At 30.2% G+C, this 24,829-nt stretch overlaps 1 long non-coding RNA gene across 2 annotated transcripts in view; it reads left to right on the top strand.

The window, feature by feature from the left end:
- The window catches only part of LOC126958206 (uncharacterized), a 90,864-nt gene that overhangs the window by 21,902 nt on the left and 44,133 nt on the right, over positions 1–24,829 (top strand). Inside the window, exons 1-2 of one of the 2 annotated variants that reach the window (XR_007727147.1) lie at positions 12,186–12,567; positions 19,675–19,749. This is a non-coding gene — a long non-coding RNA (uncharacterized LOC126958206). Of the gene's footprint in view, positions 1–12,185; positions 12,568–19,674; positions 19,750–24,829 lie in introns of those variants that run through there. The other variant, XR_007727146.1, reaches the window with a different exon arrangement.

Here is a 24,829-nt window from a genome sequence, read left to right as displayed (position 1 = left end):
TGAGAACCCCAATGTGTTTATGTCAGGGTTATATTTATAAGCATTTACTATTACTACATTAGAAATGAAAACCAGTATATTTCAAAGTTTAAAACATCAATATATTCATTTATTTTAAACAGCAATAGTAGATGCATTTTATATATATATACATGTGTATAAATTCAAATATGAATAAGTATATCACATATTTAATTGAAAAATAAATCTATTTTCAAAAACCAAAAGATAGGAAGACTCATAATACTTTACCTTCTTTCTTATTTTCTTTTTTTAGCCAATCTTTTAATATCTGGTTTAATAGAAAACCAACCACTATATTTCCATATAAGTGTATTAAATTTGTTGTAATACTTTTTGGTTGAGTATATAAAGAACATCTGGTTGCACAGTTACATAGTTAGAAAAGTACAGATTATATTAGTAGCCTTTCCAGATAATTGTGGATATACTTTGATACTATAGCCAATTAGGGAAGTGGTCATTTATTAGTAGCTATTACAGAATCAGAAACTATATTGATTACATTTGTATTATCTCTTCGTTTACAACCCATTGGTTTATCTTGCACTTTTAATGATCTTTAACATAAGTTCTATTGTTCAACATCATGCATTCATCATTTGGAAAATATTAGTTCACTGGCTTATACATATAGAAGCAATAATTTTATTGAATAATAAATATGTGTTTTATATTGAATAAAAATGCTGACATAGATCATAATTGAATATAGAATAATCATATTTGTTGAAATCACTGATGATCTCATTTTAAAACAATATAAGGATTGGTAGACCTTCCAGCAAACAATGCTATATCTGTTTTCCAAAATTTTAATTTTCACTTGAAGTCTCCAATTTTATTATCGGCAACAAAGAGTACCAAGCTTTTACCTGTAAGAGGCACTGGTTAGACATTTTCTGGAATATATCTGCCAAAATCAGATTCTGAATAAACATACAAAAATAAGCAAACAAATTCAGCTAATGAAGCTCACAACTCAAATAATTGCACAAGCCTTTTTCCTCAAAACAAAAAGAAGTGCTCTATATTTTCTTACCATTTCTTTTACAGATCATTAAAAACACCCTCATACTGATTTGTTATTCAGGAAGATTATACATTGTTCTAAAAGTAAGAAGAAAACTAGAATTTCTGGAGTTTGTCATCCTTCCTCAGCATGAGTCTCCAGTGTTTACAAAGATGAAGTACAGCCTCACTACTATGTTTTATTTTATAATATATATTTATTAATATATGCATTTAGTTTTTAGCATGTAATTTGTTATATTTGTTCTAATTTCATTTGTGTGATACAATATTAAGTTATATAAACCAGTTAAGTTATGACAAGTAGACCTTCAGAATCTATTGGAAATGTATCCTCTACTTTTGATTATAACTGAGAGTGATGAATAACTTCTACTGCATTTTAATGAACTAGATGAACCATTTCCTGTAACTCATCAGTTTTCACTATATACTGCTTTTCTTGTTAATTATGTGGATGAACTGTGTGGCCATGTTCCATAATATGAAATGTAAACATAAAGAAACAGTATGGCATTAATTTTAGTGTTTAGAATTCAATAAGTACAGATATTTTCTAGAGAACTTTTACTACACACACACACACACACACACACACACACACACACACACACACACACAGACACCTTTAAAGTTAAAACAGAATTAATTCACCAAAAGTCTGAATTTAAATTAGCGGTGGTTCCTGAGTGTGATTACCAGCTGTCTAGTCAATTAATCAGTGACAGTAAATTCACCATTAGTTTATAAAACCCAGTAATTAGAGAGTATATTACCAGACCTCTTGACTCAGATATATTTCACAGATGAAGGAACATATAAACTTAGAAAAGAAGACTGGCCCAAGGTCACAGAATATTTTATTTATTTTTGCCAACACAGTGAATTAGAATAATGGTCCCAATCTTGTTTTGAATATTTCACTACAAATTTATTATAACATATTTAAATTATTTGTAAATATTTAATGACGCAATTGCATAACTTCCCCATGACACAAAAATAAATGATATTTTTGTCATTTCAGCATACTAACTTTTTTGTTCTTTCATTATTTAATTGAGTTTTATACACTTCCATTTTCATTACTGAGTTTTAATGAGGCAAACTTTAAAATATGCTGGACTTATATTTTTAGAAAATGTCTTTGATCATTGAAGATCAGTTTTCTCCCCTAGGTAGATTTAAAAAATAAGCCTGGTCCTTTCATATGATGAAATCTCTTCAGATTTCTTATGTTAGAGTTATAAGTTGCAAATGATTTCCATAAATTACATAATGTTATTTTCACAGATGATAATAACATTTTGAATTGTTTGATTAAGATTAGAGATTATAGCCTTTTTCAGCATGACTTAATTTGGCAGAGCAATTTCCATTAAATTTGTTTGTTTCCAAACTACTATCTCAACATTAATCAGACTCGTTTTCCTACATATTAGAAAATACTTACATAAAGTTCCAAATTAATGCTTCACATTACATATTTCTAGTAATGGAATGAACATTATTCATCTTGTAATAATGAGTATTAACTTTTTTTAACATTTTGTATTGTATTCTCACATTATATGAATTTTCATAAACTTTGTCAAATATGAATATAATCAAGATAATTATTGGCAAATGTGAAGTGTGATGATAAAGAAAATGACTGTAAAATATAATTTTTAATCTATTAAAGACATAGATTATATATGATTATCTATGTGTGTGTGTCTACATGTGTATATACCTATTTGATGTTTGCTAAAATATGGAATGATATTTGAATCAGTTACATTTTAATGTTTTTATAATTTCAAAATAAATTTGTCAGAATTTATTTGCTATAAGATTTATATTTAAGATGGTGAAAATTAAAGGACAAATGTTTTCATTTTTTATTTTGTGATTGATAGTATCAAAGTGAACATAGTCCAGAGTAGTTTCTTTACAAGTTTATGCCAAAATGACAGAATATTTCCAATTCAAGAATATTGTAGTTCTGGTATAACTATTCCAATTGTTTGCCATCACACATTTATTTTATTAATTTCCTAGTTTAGCAACTTGGATAACATGGACAATATTTATTCATATTTGTATATAACATTTATATATGTTTAACATCACATTGTAAGTTTACATAAATATAATTTGTATTATATTATATAATAATGCATTACATTGTATTTATAAATATTACATATTTCATTTATATGAATTTTACATTTTAATTATAATGATTGTTCAGTTAAAAGTATTATTATATGGTGCTGTTTGTGAAATAGTTTTAACCATTCAATTAAAATTATAAATTTTCCAGAATATTAAGTGTGTCCATATGTAGGATTTCAATAATTGTAGAGACAAACAACATTAATAATTAAATTTTTCATGGAAAGAAATAAAAGACAAAAATATTGATGGAAACTTCTATGTTACAGGATAATACATTTGTTTACAATTCCTTTTGTGCTTTTCACACACTGAAAAGTACATATGTGAAAAGGTATTGATACTCTTGCTATAAAAATTTTTTCTGCAAACATATATTTTATGGTATTAGCAGACACCCAATAAATGTTGATGGAATATTTAGTTATTTAAAATTATCTTTTCTTCAGGTCCAGATGAGGTTATATGAAAAATATTTCTGACCATGATTTTTAGAAAATTCAGTTTCATAAATTTGATTTCTTTCACACTAGTTTATTTTTCTTTTACTTAAGTTAGCATCTCTGTTGGATATTTTGAAAAAGATAGAATCTGAACATATAAATTTTAAAAATTTGAGTTGAATACATACATTCTGATGACACAAGATAATATTTGAGAATATACTTTGCAGAGTCCAAAGAGATATCTAAAAGAAAAATATCATTATTATGTTTTATTATTTACAAAATTGTAGACATTTTCAACATTATTAGTACTTTTAAAAATTATCTTAAAAACCTACTTGGATATCAACAATAGCTTGAGTTTGATGACAATAAAAACAAATGACTAAGGAAACATAAGAAATATTGTATCATAAAAATTTTACTTAAAATAGAAACATTATGTTTTATAATTTCACTGTAGAGTCCTAACCCCTCAGAAACGGTGTTTTATATTGCTATATTGGGTCTAGCTGGACTGTTAGTCCATAAATCCTCATTTGTGAAAAGTGATTTCCTCAAGTGTGAAAAGTGGTGAAATGTACAATTTTTAGTGTGAACTTTCTTTATGACTTATGCAAATGCTTCAGTCATGTCTTGTAAAACTTTATCATCCTGTATGTTGCTATATCAAATAGTTCCATTTCCTCTCCAATATATAGAGGAACTCTAGAATATCATTTAACACAAAATGCTTATTTGATAAGCTTTATATGTTGCTATAAATAATATTTTCATAGGTGAATAAAATACATATCTTGTACGATATGTTACATATATAAATGTGTGTGTGTGTGTGTATATATATATATATAAATTTATCCTCACTCTTTATTTCCTTCATTTAAGGAAAATACACAATTCCTGGCAGAACAATGATTTGAACCTTACACATCACTAAAAAAATTATAAAATTTATGTTTATTTCTAGAAGACATTTAAAATATTCTGTTGATAAGGTTTTCAGAGAGAATTAATTTAATTAGAATCTAGTTATAATATTTTACATATATTACTCTACTAATACCACAACACAAAAGAAATTAGTGATTAAAGTAGTTAAGTAAGCATTGATAATTTAATCTTCAAAATCACTAAATAAAATTTTTTTATCAATTAAAAGATGAAGACACACAATCCTATTGCAGGAGCAAAGCAACCAACAGTAACAGTGACTATCATGCATTGAACACAGGATAAGTGATTTTGGCAGGCTCATCTTTCCTTCAGAAAGAACTTCACCACAAAAGGATTTAAAAGAGAATCAAAAGCTAATTTTTCCTTAGGAACATTGCTATTCTCCAGTCCACATCACTACCTGGCTTACCATAACAAGAAGCCTAAAGGACATATATCAATTATAGAGAAATGTCTACATTCTTTTAAAAATAGAATCAAATAATTATTACTGAAGATCAAAGAAATCCTTCAGTACATTTTTGTTTTGAATTTCTACATATATAATAAGCTAAATTCCCTCTCTCTATATATGTATACATGTATATATGTAATTGAAACTGTTTTCTTTCTGAAATCTTTTCATACAATGCTTTCTTTTGATCCAGTCACTTGGGCACTTGCTATATGGCATAAATTTAAGGAATATTTTATATTCTCATTATGAGGAAAGTAATTTTGCACATTATTGAATTGGAAATCACTCATCTAAAGAGAGATCATCTGTGCATTAGCCAGCATAAATTTATTTTATAGCCTTCATTATACATGAGGGAGTGAAGTGATCATGGCTAGTATCATTAAACAGATGTCAGTGAATTTTTTCTCTCTTCTCTGTAACTCAGAAGGAGTGTCCTTTCTTATTCTACTTCAAAATTAAGTTTAACCTAAAGAATAATGAAGGGTCAATTTCATGTTTTTTTGTTTGTTTTTAATTAGACTGTGGAACTTTACCGATAACCATCATTTTGTTTGCCAATAATGTCAGATGATTTTAAAAAATACATCTAAAATCAATCATGTTGACAAGGCCTCAAAAAAACTCACAACTAAATGAATTATATATTAAACAATACCATACCTTTCCAATACATAAGCAATCTATGGCTGATTTCAACCCTAGAAGATCAACAGGAAGAGTGAATAGAACATAACTAGGTGTAAGGAAGAATCATTCCAACTTTTAACCACTTTACAAAGGTTGAAGGAATAACTTTGAATCCCTAAAAGCCACGGTTACACAGTGAGCCAGCAGCCACCTACCATCTTTTCCATTGACTCTTCCAGAATACCTTACATTACGTAGGCTGGGGACTGTGCAGGAGAGCTAAAAGGTTTAATACTGAACCAGGATATCGCTGAAAAACTTTGAGGGCATAAATTTAAATAAAGAACAAATGAACATAAAATAAAAAACTAAATCAATATATTCAGAGATGGAAATTAATAGTTTTAGTATTGGATATGAATTGGTAAAATCTCTGATTAATGGCATTTTAAAAAATATTATCAGAATTAGTTAAAATAAAACAAATATATTTACTTGGAGGGCTACAAAGTATGGATACTTAGTAGTAATGAGTATTAAAATTACAATTACCCTTTACATTACTTAATGTATTTTGTGTTCTCTAATATTGCACTTTTCACATGAATTAAATATTATTCAAAATGTTAATGTAATTCTAGGTCTTAGGTCACAGATTAGCATTTTGATATTAATTAAGTTTATTAAATAGCTATAAAACTATTAAGACATTGTTCTCAAAATGTTTGACAATAAATATTTTCTGTGACATTTTCTGCATTTTCTATGACATTGTCCTTTTCTAAGTTTACTGATTAATTGGAATAATTTATAGTTTATTGTTATTTTTACTTTTATCTTTAATTATGGCCCATACTTCATCTCTAATTTGCTTATTTCTTTTTATGTACCATCATTGTGGTTTTTCTAACCTATTAACTTCAAGGGTAATAGTTTAAATCTTGTTTCTTTGATTTTTATTTATTTCATAATTTTTACTTTTTCTCTACTTTCATTAAGTTCTCTATTACACTTTTTCGAAATTGACTTTAGCTCATTAATTTTAATTTTCTTCTTATTTAATATGTACACTTATGGCTTAAATTTTCCTCTAAATACTTACTTTTCTGTCTTCTACAAGTTTTTACATGGAATGATTTCAAAGCCCATTGGTTGAAAATATTTTCTAATTTCCATTAAAATTTCTTATGTAAATCAGCTGTTACGGAGAAATATTGTAATTTAAATTTATAAATTTGTATACATATAGATGTTTAAAGTTTTTTTTTTTAATTGAGGTGTATATTTGTGTTTGCAGTCAGGGAATTCATACACTATTGATTGATCAATATCTGCTGAGACTTGTTTATTAGCTCGTAGTTGTAAATTTACCTAAACATTGTACTGGGCTGAACAGATGGTAGATTGTATGTTTTCTCATATATATACACACACAATATACAATATATAGTATATTTTCTGATATATAGCTATATATAGCTATATATATATCAGGAAATATATAAATATATGTATATATTTATGATATATATATTTATGTATACACACTCAGTCTAAATTCATTCATGTTGACCTTACTGTCCTTCTTAATTTTGGTTTCCAGTTATATTAATTTATAAAAGAGGCTTGTTAAATTATTGTAAAATTTGATTGCAAATGTAGAAATATAATGGAAATAAAAAAATTCCTGCAACTAAGAAAATTTATACAGTCCTTTAAAATGAGATCTTCCTTAAAAAGTAGAGTAAAAGATCATTTCTACATTTAAAAAATTTAGTTTCTTTTAATAAAAAAGACCAAGATATATAATCACTGGGATACATTGTGGGCTAGAAGAAACTTAATTATATGTAATCAGAGAATACTTTTCTTAATTTGAAAGATATGAAATTGTCATGAAAAGTATACTCACCAGAATAAATAAATAAATATTAATTTAAAGTTAATGCTTAAGGGGTAGAATGTATACAAAGACATAATTCTTAAAGTATTATTGCACAACTATAAGTAAATGAATAAATGAATTATATTTTTATATAATTCAGATCAAAGTCCAATGTCTATCCATGATAAAAAAATTCCCAGTATTCTAGAAATAGAAGTGAACTTCATCAACTTAACAAAGCATTTCTACAAAATTCCACAGCTAACATCATACTCAATGGTGAGAAACTTGCAGCTTTCGCAGGAAGATGAGATAAAGGGAGGGATGTTCCCTCTCACCACTGCCTTTCAATTTCATGCTAGAATTCCTAGCTAGCACAGCAAGACAAGACTGGAAGTAAAAGGTATACAAACTGGAAAGAAAAACATTAAAAGTGTCTTTATTCACAGATGATATAATCATCTTTGAAGAAAATCCTCAAGAATCAACACAAAAAAATACATGAAACTAATAAGTAAACACACCAGGTTTTCTGAATAAAAGGTAAATATATAAAAGTCTATTTCTTTCATATATGCTAGCAATAAACAAGTGAACTGATATTGATTTTTTGGATTAAACTCTCAAAAGCACAGGCAAAGCAAACAAAAATAGAAAAACGGTATTATATGAAATTAAAATGTTTCTGAACAGCAAGAAGCAATCAACAGACTGTAGAGACAACCTACAGAATGGGAGAAAGTATTCACAAGCTATGCAACTGACAAAGGGTTACTATCCAAACTACATAAAGAACCCAAACAACTCAATATCAAAAAATAACAACACTCTGATGAAATGGGCAAAAGATCTGAACAGACATTTCTCAAAAATAACATACAAATGCCTACAAGTATATGATAAAATATCAACATCAATAATCAAATACATGAAAATTATTACCACAATGAGACATCACCTCATCCCAGTTAGAATAGCTATTATCAAAAAGATTTTAAAAAATCAAATGTACATGAGGATGTGGAAAAAGGCAAACTCTCATATGCTGTTGTTGAGAATGTAAATTAGTAGAGCCACTATGGTCAACAGTATGGAGACTCTTCATAAAACTAAAAATAGAACTATCATGTGATCCAACAATCCCACTACACACACATATATAGTAAATATACATAGTAATGAATATATCAAAGAGATATTAGCACTCCCATATTTATTGCAGCACTATTCACAATTGCCAAGATATGAAATCAATCTATGTGTCCATTAACAGATGAATAGATTTTAAAATGTGGCATATATACACAAAGGAATACCATTCTGCCATAAAAAAGAATGAAATTCTGCCATTTGTGACAACATGGATGAACATAGAGAACATTATGTTAAATGGAATAAGTCAAGCAATGAAGGACAAATGTCACGTGTTCTCACTCAGAGGTGAAATCTAAAAAAGTTTATCTCATAGATTTCACCTCTGAGTGAAATCCATGTTGTCACAAATGGCAGCTCTTTAACTCAAAATGGATGATAGACCTAAATGTGAAACACAAAACTAAAAAAATCCTAGATGATAACACAGTATAAAATATAGTTGACCTTGTGTTTGGCAATTATTTTTTAGGTATGACACCAAAGGCCTCATTCATGACAGAAAGAATTGATAAGTTGAATTTTAGTAAAAGTAAAAATTTCCACTTTGCAAAAGACATATGAAGAGAATAAAGATAAGCCAAAAACTGGGAAAGAATATTTATAAAATACATATCTGTTAAAGAACTATTCTTCAAAATATATGAAGGACTCTTAAACCTCAACAATAAGAAAACAAACAAACAATTAAAAAATGAGCAAAAGACCTCAATAGCCCCCTCACCAAAAAAGATTTACAGATGACAAACATATGGAAAGAAAACTGGAAAACAGGAAAATGCACTCTGAAATTAATTACTACCACATACCTCTGGTAATGTCCAAAATCTAGAACAGTAACAATAAGTGCAGGTGAGGATGTTGAACAATAGGAAGTCTCATTCATTGTTGGAGGAAATGCAAAACGGTACAACCACCTTGGAAGACAATTTGGCATTTTCTTACAAAACTAACTATTCTCTTCATATTCAATCAAGCAATTATGCCACTTAGTATTTACTCAAAGGAGGTGAAAGCTTCCTGCATACAAATCTTTAGCAGCTTTATTCATAATTTCCAAATCTTAGATGCAACCAATATCCTTCAGTAGGTAAATGGACAAACAAACTTCAGTACATCTGGTGATGGATTGTTATTCAACACTAAAAATAAATGAGTTTTCAAGGCATAGAGGAAACCTAAATGCATATTATAAAATGAAAGAAGCCAATCTGAAAAGCTATGTGTTGTATGATTGTAACTGTATGACATTCTGAAAAAGAATTATAGCAACGTTGAAAACGAATTGTAGTTTTCAGAGATTGTTAGGTGTGAAGAATGAATAGACAAGCACAAAAGATGATTGAAGCAGTAAAATTACCCTGTATAATACTATAATGGTGCATATATGTCACTGTACTTTGTCCACACTCATAGAATATACAACAAAATAAGTGAACCTTAATGTAAACCATGGACTTTGAGTAATAATAATGTGTTAATGTAAGTTCGTCAATTGTAAAAATGTACCATTCTGGTGGGGGATAATGGGGAAGACTATGCATATACGGAGGCACTTGGTTTATAGGAAATTTCTGTACCATCCTCCGAATTTTGCTGGGAAATCAACTATTCTAAAACATAAACTCTACTTTAAAAAAAAAAAAAAGCATGAAATTGTGCTGATGAATGCATAAACTGAAAATCAAAATCTACCAAAACCTCATATACAGAAGCCTTTAATACAAAGAAAATCAACAACAGGGTAAAGATCTGGACTATACTTGATGGCTTCTCCTATAGCAACTAACAGGATGACTGCAAATACATATGTGCCACTAGATTAGGAAAACACTGTTTTGTCATAGCATGGTAGCAGATATTCAATTGAGGCCATTTTAAAACTGTTCAACCAATCAATAACAACTTGGTGCAATGAATTTGCCTTCATGAAACAAGAAATCGGTTTTAGCCTCTACCTTCTCTACCTTCTTAAAATTAGATAAGAAGATAAGGATGTATTATTTCAATAAACAGCCTTACAGTAAGGCTTTATAATATCACCCAAATTACCACAGTTTTATATATGATGGATAACTTTATTGTTCCTGAAAATCCACAAGTCTTTTAATTTTTTGCTGCTATGGAAAAGCATTAGCTCTTAAAAAAAAAAGCCATTATGAGATTATTTTTGTAACTCTGCTCAAAAATACCATATCTAAGTAGAATGTCTTCTCTTCACTAACAATAATAATTCTGGTTTAGTGTTTTTATTATATTAACAATTATACATTAGCAGTCTCATCATCTGTTGAGATTCTATTCCATTTAATATTTTAGCATCTTTTAAGACTTAATTCGTGTATGTCAAAGAATGTTAAGATTACCTCTAAGTATCTGAAATAAAAAGACAACCCAAAGCTATTACTGATTATCATAAAAGACAACGATATTCATCAAGTACAGTCTCTCTGAGTAGAACAGAATACTAATATTATGTAGAACCTTGATACAGAGTTATTGGCAGGTGTTCAAAATTTTAAGTGTTTTGACATCACATACAGAAATTCAGATACTCAGAAGAAACTGTTGTTGATTGTGTGGCAATGAGAAACATATATGTTGGAGTTCATTTCATAAATTTGTCGATAATTTGAAAACCTTGAATAAATTGATTGATTAAATAATTGAATATAAATTAAACAAAATAACACAAAAGAGATTTTAAAATCTTCAAATGGCACTAAGCCCAAATTATTTTACAGGTGAATTCAGCCATATATTTAAGAAACTTTAACTCAATGCTATACTAGTAGCAACAGCTACATGGGTATGGAGAATAGAACACAATGTTTCTTATATATTCTATTTCAAAAATAAGTAAATCTTGATATGAAACTAGTAAATATAGTCCTAAAAAGAAATAATAGACCAGGGTAATCTACAAATGTTAATAATACAAACCTCAAATAGAAATAACAAAACATAAATCAGATCTTTAAAATAGCATTATATCAGGTCAACATGGTTTCTTGTTTGGAATAAAATGCTAATTAGGAGATATTCCTATATTAGAAAATCTAGCAATATAGCTTGCATATTAAGAGACTAAAAGAACAAAAATAAATTAATTTTTTCATAGATACTGAAGTTGCATTGGTTGAAGTTAAATACCTAGTTTGTTTGTACATATAATTCCTAATAAAATTAGAATACAATATTTCCTTGCATTTTTATATGCATATAAATGTATAATATGCATTATACATTTGTCCAAACTCATAGCATGTACAACATAGCAGGTAAATATTATATATTATATGTTAATATATAACATATATAATAAAATATATAATAAAATAGTAAGCACCCCCTTCACACCTGATTTTTAACATTAATTGGATTTAGCTAACAACATAGACAAGATAAAATTATAATTGGTTTTGGTAGACAGAACAATGGCCCCACAAAAATGTTTATAGTCTAATCTCTGAAACAAATGAATATGTTATAGCACGTACACAGCAAGGAGATGTAAGGCTGAAAACACAAATAAGTTTGATATTTTACTGACCTTAAAATAATGATATTATTCTAGATTATCTTGACGGGTTCATTGCAATCGGAAGACTTTTTTGTTTTGTTTTGCTTTTTAATGTGAAAGAGGGAGGCAGAATAACTAATGTCAGAGTGATGCAAACAATGAGCCAAAGAACTGGGCAGTCTCTGGAAGCTGGAGAAGACAAGAAGATGGATTATTTCCTAGAGTTCCCGCAAATGGAACACACAGCTGGCAACACCTTAGTTTGGCCCAATAAGAACATTTTGAATGTCTGACCTTCAGAAATGTAAGATAATAAGTTTTGTTTTGCTTATTTAAGCCACAAAATTTGTGGAAATTTATTACTGCATTTACTAATAAAAACTAGTAAAGTGCATAAAATCCTAAAGCAGTTGAAAGGTTTTATTATCTACAGATAGTATACACAGAAGGAAATGTATAATTGGAAAACCTGAGTGCATTGGAAATTTTTCAAGAAGTAAAAACATTTACAAAAGAAGCTAGAGAGAATTAATATGTGAAAATCATTTTTTTGCTTAGAAAATATATAGAAATAAAATTATACTTAAAAATAATAAAATACAAAGAAATAATTTTAAAATTAGCTTGAAATATTTATGTAAAATTTTTAAAGATTGACTTACATTCTTGGTTTTTGTTCTTAAGAAGGAGTCTCCTTCTGTCTCCCCGGCTGTAGTGGGGCAGTAGTCTGATCTCGCCTGCCTCCCTGGTTCCAGCGATTCTCTTGCCTCAGCCTCCTGAGTAGCTGGGACTGCAGGCACACCACCATGCCCAGCTAATTTTTGTATTTTTAGCAGAACAGGCTTTGAAACTCCTGGTCTCAAGCGGATCTGCCCCTCCTGAGCCTCCTAAAGTGCTAACTTGCATTCTTAACCATGCATTGATGAGATTAAAAACACACTCAGATAAAAATTTAATTCACAAATATTAATTAGTACACTATATTAATTTGTATATGTTCCCTAATTAAAAATATGCAAAACTGAGGCTGGGCACAGTGGCTCGTGCCTGAAATCCTGGCACTTTGGGAGGCCCAGAGGCCGAGGGGGTGGATTGCTCGAGCCCAGGAATTCCGGACCAGTCTGGGCAACAAGGCGAAACCCTGTCTCTACAAAAAATTAGCGGGGGCATGATGGTGTGTGCCTGTGGTCCCAGCTACTTGGTAGATTAAGGCAGGAGGATTGCTTGAGACAGGGATATCGAGGCTGCAGTGAGCCATATTGAGATCACTGCACTCCAGCCTAGGTGACAGAGTGAGACCCTGTCTCAAATAATAAATAATAGTAATAATAATAATACTAGTAATAATAAATAAGCAAAGCTAATGTAAACAATCAAAGTATATAAACAAAGTTTAACAAGTGATTCTGAAAAGAATGAGATGATGGTAGTTTTTTCAGATGTTAGAAATAAGCCATATTTGATATTGCCGTAATATGGCTCTGTAAATGCAGTAGAGGAAAGAAACTAATATAGAAACTCAGGAAGACAATCAGGTATGGCAAATAATACACAATAAATCTTTGCAATTGCAAATGATTTGACATAATTGTCAAAAACATAAGAATTTACTTTTCATAATCTTTTCTCAAAATTAACCTTGTTAAAGTCCCAACTCAACATGCGTAATAAAGGGATAGTGTGAGTTTCATAATTTATGACAATGTATCTTATAAACTATAGTAATTTTTAAATGGCTTGAGCAGTGCTAATGGTGAAAAATGTTAGCTGAAAAAATATTTCTTTAATTATGTGCTAATTCAGAAACTTGCTGTGTAGAGAAATATGAGACTTTCTGGTAATTGTCATTTTCCAGATTAAGTTTCTATGAAAGCTAGATAAAATTTCCCAGTCCAGTCAATACTAATTAACATTTTAATTGGCTCATGGCACATTTGGGGGGTAAAAAGTTCCACTTAAAAAATCTAATGGCTTTTTTGTTTTGTTTTGTTTTTTAGGCACTTTTTTCAAGCTTTTCTACATTATTAATTATACTATTTGCATAATTTGAAAGCATCTATGAAGTTAACACTTTATAGACGTACTTTAAACACATTTCATTTTTATTGACTTGCTCATATGTCTTTTCCACTAACATCTGCAGTGATATCATTTTGTGTACAACTGAGAAGCAATATTCAAATAAGAAAAATTAAATTGCAGAGAGAGTACATTTGATAGAAGCATAATAGTTATTAGTAAATTATTCAGTAAAACTTGTCCCATAAGAACTACATTTAAGCTCTGTAGCATACTTTCCATCAAAAAAACATGACAATCTTAATGAATCAAATCTAAAAGTCATATTCTCCTCAGGTGAGTAGGTTAATTATCTATGCAATTAGTTAATTGCAAAAAACTTCTGTTATTGCTACCTACTTAAAAAGGATTGTTGACATGGTCTTTTAGATACATATTTTATGAAAAATGCTATCTGTAACAAATTTTGTTCTTTCTGCCTCTGAACAATTTTTAAAATATTGATAAATTTCTCAATTCATAAAGATGAAATGTAAATGTTTTAAACAGGAATTTTCAATCTCCTGTCATTTTGTACTTCCACATATTAGATCTCACCTATTTGCTTAAGCAAAGTCTGTATATGATACTATATTATTTACAAAGTGTTCTAAAGTAATGTTATTTCCAAATCAATTTCCTTTTTAATAAGATTGAGGAAAATAGACCTCTTAAGAAAGCTTTTATCTGTAGCAAGTTAGAAGATACACCACGTACAGACAATGCTACGGAGCAATTGATTGGGAAAAGTCAAAATGTTCTTGTGTTTTATTTATTTTTGCCTGTCTTTTGCAAATTATTGTTTTGAGTGTTACTTCTCATTAATTTGTATTATTTTGAGTGTTACTTTGCAACCCAAGAAGATTGTTCCCGATAGCTTTCAGGCACCCAACAATAAGTTATTAGAGCTTCACAAATAGTGGAGGAAAAAAGGTATATCTTTCTTATATCTAAGAAAGAGCATACTGAAGTTAAATAGGTCAAAAAGTTGTTTGTTAAAATTTGATGTTATTGTACTACCAATGAAACAATAAACATACATACATTTTATGTATGTTTGTATACACACACACATATAATATATATGTTACAGTTCTTGCCTCAATATTTGAATATGTCTGTAAACATTGTGAAGCACTCAAAAGGGCAGACTCAACTCTATTTAACAAGAGGATTGAGGGTGAAATAAATTCTCAACAAATGGAAGTCAAAACAAGCGAGCAAACAAACAACAACAACAAAAAGCAATGCACCTGATAGTTCCTTGCAGAATCAGGGATTAATTAATAAACAGTCTCATCCCAAGATAAGGAACTTCATATTACTTGTCGAGTGAGATGTGAAAATCTGTGATTACTGTATTACACCCATTCTTCCATTTTCTGGGAACGTCTTTCTACTGGTGTTTCCATGTTCCACCATTACACATTGGGGGTATATAGAGCAGATGTTTTGCCTCATATTTAGTGCACAGTTCCAAAGACAAACATAAACATACATGGTGAAGAGACAAGGGGAAACTCTTCTGCTTTCCGGGAATTTTGAACTCTTACTGTATAGGATTTAGGTCTTCCATAGGGAGCAAGTGAGTGTGTTCAGTGTGTCAGAAAGAAAGTGAACCAAATAATTTCTTGTGAAAATAAGGGACTGTGTTAGACCTTAATGGTTATTGTTAAATATTCAGTTCCTCTCACTTCTGAAAGGGCTGCAAAATTTAGCAACTTTTTAAATTTAAATTAAAAAAAAAAAACAAAAAGGATAGATTTTTTAAATATATCATACTGTTATACTAAAACTATGTTTTTCTGTAAAATTAAAATTTAACTAGGCATCCTATATTTTACCCAACAATTCCACCCTGTGCCACATGACAGACTCTGCTACTAAGGCTCAAGAACAATCAAGAAAAGCCATTTGGCTAGTTTCACTAAAAGCTTTTGAAGGGAGATGATGCATGTCACCTCTAGATAAAACTATTTAATTGTCGCTATGCAAGTCTTTTTACATTCTCCTAGCTCCAGGATCCAAGAGATAGATCCAAGAGATCTTCTATCTCTAGGATCAATTATACTTGAATTAAAGTAGACTTAAATTCAAAAGAGATTATACTTGAATTAAAGTAGACTTAAATTCAAAAGAGATTATACTTGAATTAAAGTAGACTTAAAAACAAGATGCTGGAATAAGATGGAAGCATCCTGTATTGCTAATTCACTGGCCTCTAAATGAGCAACAAATAAACATGGGCTGTTTGATATAACAGATATCAAATCATCACTATGACATCCAGATTTTTCTTTTTCCTTTTCTTTTACCAGAGCCTCCTACCATTTAATATTATCTTACTGAATCTCTTACCTCACTTGCTCTCCAACCATCCTGTACTTTTGCTACAGCATGCATAGAGACTCATAGGCCAGAGGCATAGTCTCAAGATTTTAAAAAAATGAATAAATAAACAAAAACAGCTATTATATATTTGAGGTAGGAATGGAATTACACTGAGTTATAGTACTAGTCTAATTTCCATGCCCAAGCTCTCTTTCACTCAAATAAAATGATGGCTTCTTATGAGAAATTAGCTGCAGATCTAGAAAAGATTTATTCTTTTTGAAGAACATTAGTAGATTGAAAGATGAAGAAGTTAGAGAGATTATTTCATTATAGTAATCTCTACTTTTCTAGAGACAAAATATCTCTCTTTATCTTATTCATATAGATAGGCTAAATTTACTGTCAATGGGATCCAAGATACCTTGTGTCAACATGTCAGATTGAAATAAAAGCAGTGCAGCCCTTTAGCACTAGGTTGAGGAGACAGGATCTTAATAAATGTTGACATTGGGAAAATTCTGAATAGGCATAGAAGAAGTCACAATAAAGAAAATAAATTTGAGGAAGTAAAACAATAAATTGAGCATCTTTGGGGGAAGAGAAATTACAGGAAAGCCAACAATGTTCATTTTGTCAAAAGCTGTTTTTGTTTTGTTTTGTTTTGTTTTGTTTTGTTTGAAACTGGGTTGCTAATTAGGGGCACAGACATAGTAATTTTTCATATTGAAAAGTTCCAGGGAAAAGCTACTCCATGTCAGTAATTCCTTGGAACAAGAGGAAGTTATCTCACCAATTGTGAGAACCCAGAAGAGAAAGCAGCTGGGTTGCCTACTCCAGTACAGTAGAAGCACAGAAATGGTTAAAACCAGTCCCTAATAAGAATGGAAGCTAAGATATGCATCAAACTTTGATCTTTCTCATTTTGCTAACATAATGACATAAAGAACTATTTGCAGAGACCAGTCAATTTTGTTTTGATGTGACACTTACATGTGACATTTCAAAAATCAGATTAAGCGTGTTGAACTACCTACTGTGATATATGCCATCAACAAAATTGACACAACTCATACAAAACAAAATCTGCTTATTTCTCAGATTAATATATTTGAATTAATTTGATCACAAATGTAAATAATCAAGTAAGTCATTTGAGATCTGTCCCTGTTCAGAATAAAAATTAGAGAGACTCAATTTTTTAACCACTCATTCCTTAAAGTTGAGTGCAGTTGATAATGCAGAATTATCAATCAATATGGCATTCTGTAGAAACAATTTTGTTTTAATATTATTTGTCAAAGAACACACTCACAACCTGTTAAGGCAAAATCTATTTTGAGATTATAATTGATGTGTACTCATAATTTAATAGTATCCTTTTAAAAGAAAAGAGACAAACTCATTTACTTGTGTGTGTGCATATGTGCTTCATTCCATCTTACCCTGGTTCAAAATATATACCAAAATACTTAGAGGCAATAGAGATATTTAAATCTATTAGTGTATTTTTGAAATATAATCTTGTTTCTCATTGAATTTATTTTTAAATAGAAAATTAATTGTAGACAGATTACTGGATTCCAAGATAAAATTTTCAGGTGCTACCTAAAGGAAATATTGTATATTATGAAAAACAACAACAACAAAATACAGTTAGAAAGTGAAAAGTTCTTTTAAATATTGATTCAAAGTAATGATAAAATATTTTTTAATTTTGAATTTAAAATTGTAGTCTTATTACAACCAGAGCCTTCAAAATATGACAGTTTTTATATCTTTTAATACCAATATCCATCTGATCAATATTGTTAATAATATAATGCCATTATTAAGAAGATTGCATATTTTCTGTACTTTTCCTTAATACAGAGTTAATTGAAACACATTTATTTAGATATGTTTGCTTGTAATATGTAAGCTGAAAGGCCAATAGCTTTCATCTCACTACCTTTGTACAATTAACACATATCTAGTGAATTGGGTTGTATTTCCGAAAGTTCTAAATGCTGTGCATCATTATCATAAAACTGCAAATGATTACATGTATTGCATATTTAAATATTTTATTTAGTCATTTACTAGAAAACATTTATTGAATTATTATTATGCACCAGACTCTGTAACAAAAAATATAAGTAGAGAAATTTTGAAGCATACAGTTTTAAGGTGTGAGAACAACCTATAGTTATAACTAATTTTATAATATCTTTCTATTTAAGCACATGAGCAGATTAGATGACATTAAATTGTCTCATTGAAATTCATTATATGATTGCCCAAAACAACACACAGAAATACTAAAATTAGCCAAAAACCTGGGAAATTTAAAGGAAAAAAAATTTGTTAAAATCTGAGTGGGTTTGTAGTTTTTGAATTATTGATAGCAAATAATTAAAGATTATATATTTAGACACAATTTAATAATAGTTTCTCAAAAAATACTGGACATGTATTAATTAATACCACCATGTCCAAATAATATACAGGATTTTATGTGAGTAGCATGGCGATCATGTACAATATCACCATAATGTAGATAGAAAAACTAATGTAAAATGAATGAGAAAGAAGTTGAGTTATACACAATAAATTTGACAGGTCTTAGAAAATTAAAGATAAAGTGAATATATTCTAAGAATATAATATTCCTAGAAATTTAGGAAATTTTTTTAAAGTATGTATAGAACATATTAACATTATCATATATTTTATTATATATATAAATTCACACACACACACAAATACTACAATGTTATGTGTAGTTAATGTTACTATCAAGTTTTAAAGTTTATTTCTTATTTTGAATCATCTATTTTCTGTAATACAATATAATATAGGTCTAAAATTAGACTTTTTTTATTTTTAGAATTTTTAATATTTTAAAATGTATTTTATTTTTAAAGTTAACTTTTGTTGTAAGATTTAAAAGTTATATTAATAATAAGTATTTAAATATTGTTTTCTATACTTTCAAGCTTGATAACATTTACAGTTTTGTTTTTTTTTTTTTTTTTTTGAGACGGAGTCATGCTCTGTTACCCAGGCTGGACTGCAATGGCACCATCTTGGCTCACTACAACCTCTGCCTCCCAGGGTAAGTGATTCTTCTGCCTCAGCCTCCCAAGTAGTTGGGATTACAGGCATCTGCCATCATGCCCAGCTAATTTTTGTATTTTTATAGAGATGGAGTTTCACCATGTTGGCTAGGCTGATCTTGAACTCTTGACCTTAGGTGATCTATCTGCCTCGGCCTCCCAAAGTGCTGGGATTACAGGTGTGAGCCATCACGCCCAGCCTACAGTTGTTTTTTAAAACTGCAATCTTATTTGGCTCGTTTCTATTTTGATTCCCAAAGATAAGCACCAATAAATGCCATTAATTTTCATGAATATAAAAATATTGTTTATAACCCTATCAACAGTTTGCTGAGGTAATGTTTCCTTCCTTGTTTGGTTCCAATGCCATGTCCACAATATGTCTAAACACCTCTCACAGTGCCTGCCACATGATAGGTACTCAAAATGATTTGATGAAAGAATAATAATTACACCTAAGTTTAGACATGATAAATATAGAACAAATATTTTAAATTGTAACATATTTAATATGAGAAAAATATCTGAAACATATGGTTTAGAGATCTTATTTTGTTGTTGAATAAGAAAGAGATATCGACTACTGAGACCACTTAGAACCTTTTCTTTAAAAAGAACATGAAGGTGAAGATTAAAAGAACAGGAAGAAAGTAAATAAACTGCAGCCATGTGAAGGTTGTGTAATATAATGTGAACTTCTATTGTGATAGCAAACAACTATGTAAAGGCAATGTCAACTGAACTTTCTCGCCATTGTTTTGACAGTATGCATACCAATTTCATATTTTTTTCAATCAACATCTATCATTACAATTGCCAAGAATACCAGTTACAAGTTGCTAAGGTATTTCGGTCATGTGCCTTACAGTCTATTCGTGGAATATAGTAAACATGTAAGTAACATAATAAATATTTCAGGCAGTGATAAATTGCTTGGTGGAGGCAAAACAGCATATAATTACAGAGATTAACTTTACTGAGGATGTGGCATTGCACTGATGTCTGAATGGTAATTCTGTTCTTATCAAGCTAAGATTTGAAGGAAATAGGTGTTCAGTCAATGGTAACAGTTACTGCAAAAGCCTTAAAGCTAGAGTAGATTCAGTGAACTAGAGAAGAAAGAAGGACTTTGTTCAAGAAGCAGAGTGAAGAAAATTACAAGGAAATTGCTGGTACTTAGTGAGTATTTTTGAGGGCATGGCTCACCATGTTAACACATTAACACAAATACAAGAGAGGAATAATTTACAGGTATATGACATATCCTTTTAATTTATACAATATCCTATTTCACTTTATAAAACAATTGCCATATAAATTTGTTGCACCTAAATAAACATTAATATATGGCAAACAACTGTAATGACAACCAGTTTTTAAGATCTAATATATTTTATTTTTATCAACTGACTGAAAGGTTCAAATTAGTTTTAATATATATACAATTGGAAAGTCAAGAAGAAAATTATCTATGTATATGTTGTTTCACACCATCTTAGAAAATATTAATTGTATTCACCTGAAGAAAGTTTGTAGACTGTCTGCAGTGACTAAAAGATTATTGTATCACAAACGAACATTTCTAAATTTACTTTTAGTTTTTAAATGCACGGCAATACACAAATCCATTATCTTCTGAACTAGGGAGACCATTAGACTGTGGAAAAATTTTAAATGCCAAATATTAACCATCCTCAGATTTCAAGACGTTAATATACAATATCATGAATTTTTCATGCAAAGCTATCCTTTTATCACATTTTAGTTCAGTGGTCTAGAAAATCTTCTACAAAATGCAGATGTTTTAATCAGGACTTCAAATAAACATTGTTGCAAGGATGTCGAAGGAGAAAATAGAAGTAGTGGCATAGACAGAGATAACACTTCACCAAAATTTGGGGTCGGTGGACTGATGTGCTTCTTAATGTTTTTAATGTTCTTCATCCTTTAATGTAAGAATTTCTTAATAATAATTATTAACATGATTTTGAAAAAAAATCTCTTCCACTTTTAAAGAAATTTCTGGAGAGGAAACATCTTGGTCATAAATACAATTGTTGTTTATAAAGTAATCAGAGGTATTTGCTATTTAAAAAGTCCCAGATCAAATAGAAAAAGAATTAATGCTTGATTCTTTCTATTTATCAGTTTTCAATGTGTGTGCATGTGTACAATTAACTTATGAATTTAAATACATTTGATGAATTACAATTAATTATAATCACTATGCCTATTGCAGCTTCATATATCCCATCTTTGGCCAGGGGAAGTATCTACCTGCAAGGCAATATCTTGATAGTTTTGTTATCTTAGAAATCTCATATATTTTCTTTTCTATCTGATATTTTAAGATACTTAAGATTGATACTCCATATTGATATTAGTTTAGTACTACAGAGGTTTTACTCGTTTTATATAGTAGTTTCTCTTTCCTTTAAAACACAAAGAAACTCGGATTTTCAGAAAATTAGGAAAACAGGTTCAGAATACTCTCTATTTATTTGCTTTGACATGTTACGCTCGTAAGTGTCATGATGTATCAATACGAATAGTAGCAATTATTATTAGTTTCTTAAAGGGATATTTTTGCACAACTCATGTTTAAAAGTCTACTACAAGTAAAATGCCATAATAGACATTGCATAATATACTCTATAATAGCCTCATTTGTTCTTGTTTTACAAAATCTATACATTTCTTAATCATTACCAGTTTTTATGTTGATGTTTCTTTAATAATTTTACTCATGGGAAGATAATTTTTGGCAGATTTCCCAGGGGTGATTCATGCAAATGTAACTCCCCACGTAAAGTTGACTCATGGATTCCACATGTGTACATCTCAGTGATGTACAGTAAGTCGTAAATATTCATGGGTTATGTGTTCATGGATTCAGTCATCCACAGACTGAAAATATTGGGGGATATGTCTACACTAAATATGTATAGACACTTTCTTCTTGTCATTATTTCCTAAATACATTATAACAGCTATTTATATACCATCTACATTGCCTTAGGTATTATAAGTCATCTAGAAATGATTTAAAGTATATGGGAGTATGTGTATAACTTATATGCAAATACTATGCCATTTTACATAAAAAGGACATAGATATCCATGGATTTTGATAGCAAGGGGTGTTCTGGAACCAATTCTCCATGAATATAAAGGGGCAACTGCACATGCGTGTTGGCAACTTTTTTCCAGCCATTTTTTCTTGAAAATCAACGTTTCAAGTAAATTCTTGACTCATTTTTTCATACAGCACAGAGTAATATTCTTGAAGTTTTTACTGTAACATAATTTTCTATCTTTCATAAAAATCTCAATCTTTTACACTAGGTATATAGGTTTTTTGTTTTTTAAAAAACTTTGTTCTTCAAAATTAAAAAATGTTTCATGTTATCTATTGCATTGTATGCTAAAATGCATTGTCATATTTCAAATTTCAGGAAGTGTTTCATAATATTTTTTGCATTGTACACTAAAAATGCAGTGCTATGTATATTTCAAATCTGTTTAAAAAATTTAGGAGAGTTTTTGAAATTATGGTTTGTAATATTTGTTCTATTTTATTTTTTCAGTTCTCTATCTCAGAAATTTCTGTGAAGCATATGTTGGGTCCTTTTTGGATATCTTTAATATTTTTCACTTTCTTGAATGCTTTTAATATTCCTTTCTTCATTTCTTTTTACTTTTAAAATATCTTTTTTTTTTTTACTTTGCTTTTCTCTTTTCTTCATTTTAGTCTTAGTTTCTGATGTTTTTTATTTTTATTTTATTTTTTATTTTTTTGAGACGGAGTCTCGCTCTGTCGCCCAGGCTGGAGTGCAGTGGCGCGATCTCAGCTCACTGCAAGCTCCGCCTCCCGGGTTCACGCCATTCTCCTGCCTCAGCCTCCCGAGTAGCTGGGACTACAGGCGCCGCCACCACGCCCGGCTAATTTTTTTGTATTTTTAGTGGAGATGGGGTTTCATTGTGTTAGCCAGGATGGTCTCGATCTCCTGACCTCGTGATCCGCCCGTCTCGGCCTCCCAAAGTGCTGGGATTACAGGCTTGAGCCACCGCGCCCGGCCAGTTTCTGATGTTTTTTAAAAAATTTCCAATTATTCCTTGAATTCTTTAATGTTACATCTGAGTTTCTCTAATTCTAATATATATATATTTTCTCTTTGGTATCATTTACTTAAGCCTTTCAACTGATTTTGAAACAATTTTGATCTGTTCTGTGTTCCTGTCTTTCTGGCATTGTTTCATTGTCAGCAGTACAAAAAAGAAAAGCAATCCCTGACATCTTCAAGCTGGTTTGGTATTATCAGCAAACCCACAAGTGTTTTGAGAAGTTAACCTGACATTTGTCAGTAAGTTTTAGCCCACCTCTGCAGAATATAAACGATTTTACAAAGCCTCAACATCAGACAGAGCCACCTTTGACCATGATGCATCAAAATTAAAATAGTAAATAAGATCTTTCAATTATTATGACTCACACACACACACACACACACACACACACACACACACACACACACACTCCAAACCATAAAAATTAACAAGCAACCCTCTACCTTGGCTACTATGAGTGACTGCTACTTCTTTAACAATTAGAGCTTTAAACTTACTGTAGTCTTACTTCTAGATATTTATTAAGAAAGATTCTCGGCCGGGCATGGTGGCTCACGCCTGTAATCCCAGCACTTTGGGAGGCTGAGGCAGGCGGACCACAAGGTCAAGAGATTATGTTCATCATGGCCAACACGGTGAAACCCTGTCTCTACTGAAAATACAGAAGTTTTCTGCGCGAGGGGGCGAGCGCCTGTAGTCCCAGCTACTCGGGAGGCTGAGGCTGGAGAATCGCTTGAACCTTGGAAGCACTGGTTGCAGTGAGTCGAGGTCGCGCCACTGCACTCCAGCTTCCCCCCCAAAAAAAAGAAAAAAAGAAAGAAGGAAGGGAAGGGAGGGAGGGAGGGAGGAAGGCAGGGAAGGAGGGAGGGAGGGAGGGAGGGAGGAAGGAAGGTGAGTTGGTTCTCATCATAAAATTACCCATTTCTGACACTATCCAATTTCTAAATTCTA

This window comes from Macaca thibetana, chromosome 7, assembly GCF_024542745.1.
Source record: "Macaca thibetana thibetana isolate TM-01 chromosome 7, ASM2454274v1, whole genome shotgun sequence".
Taxonomy (NCBI): domain Eukaryota; kingdom Metazoa; phylum Chordata; class Mammalia; order Primates; family Cercopithecidae; genus Macaca; species Macaca thibetana.
The sequence above is the reverse complement of the archived record's forward strand: the minus strand, read 5'-3'. Positions and strand labels throughout refer to the sequence as shown.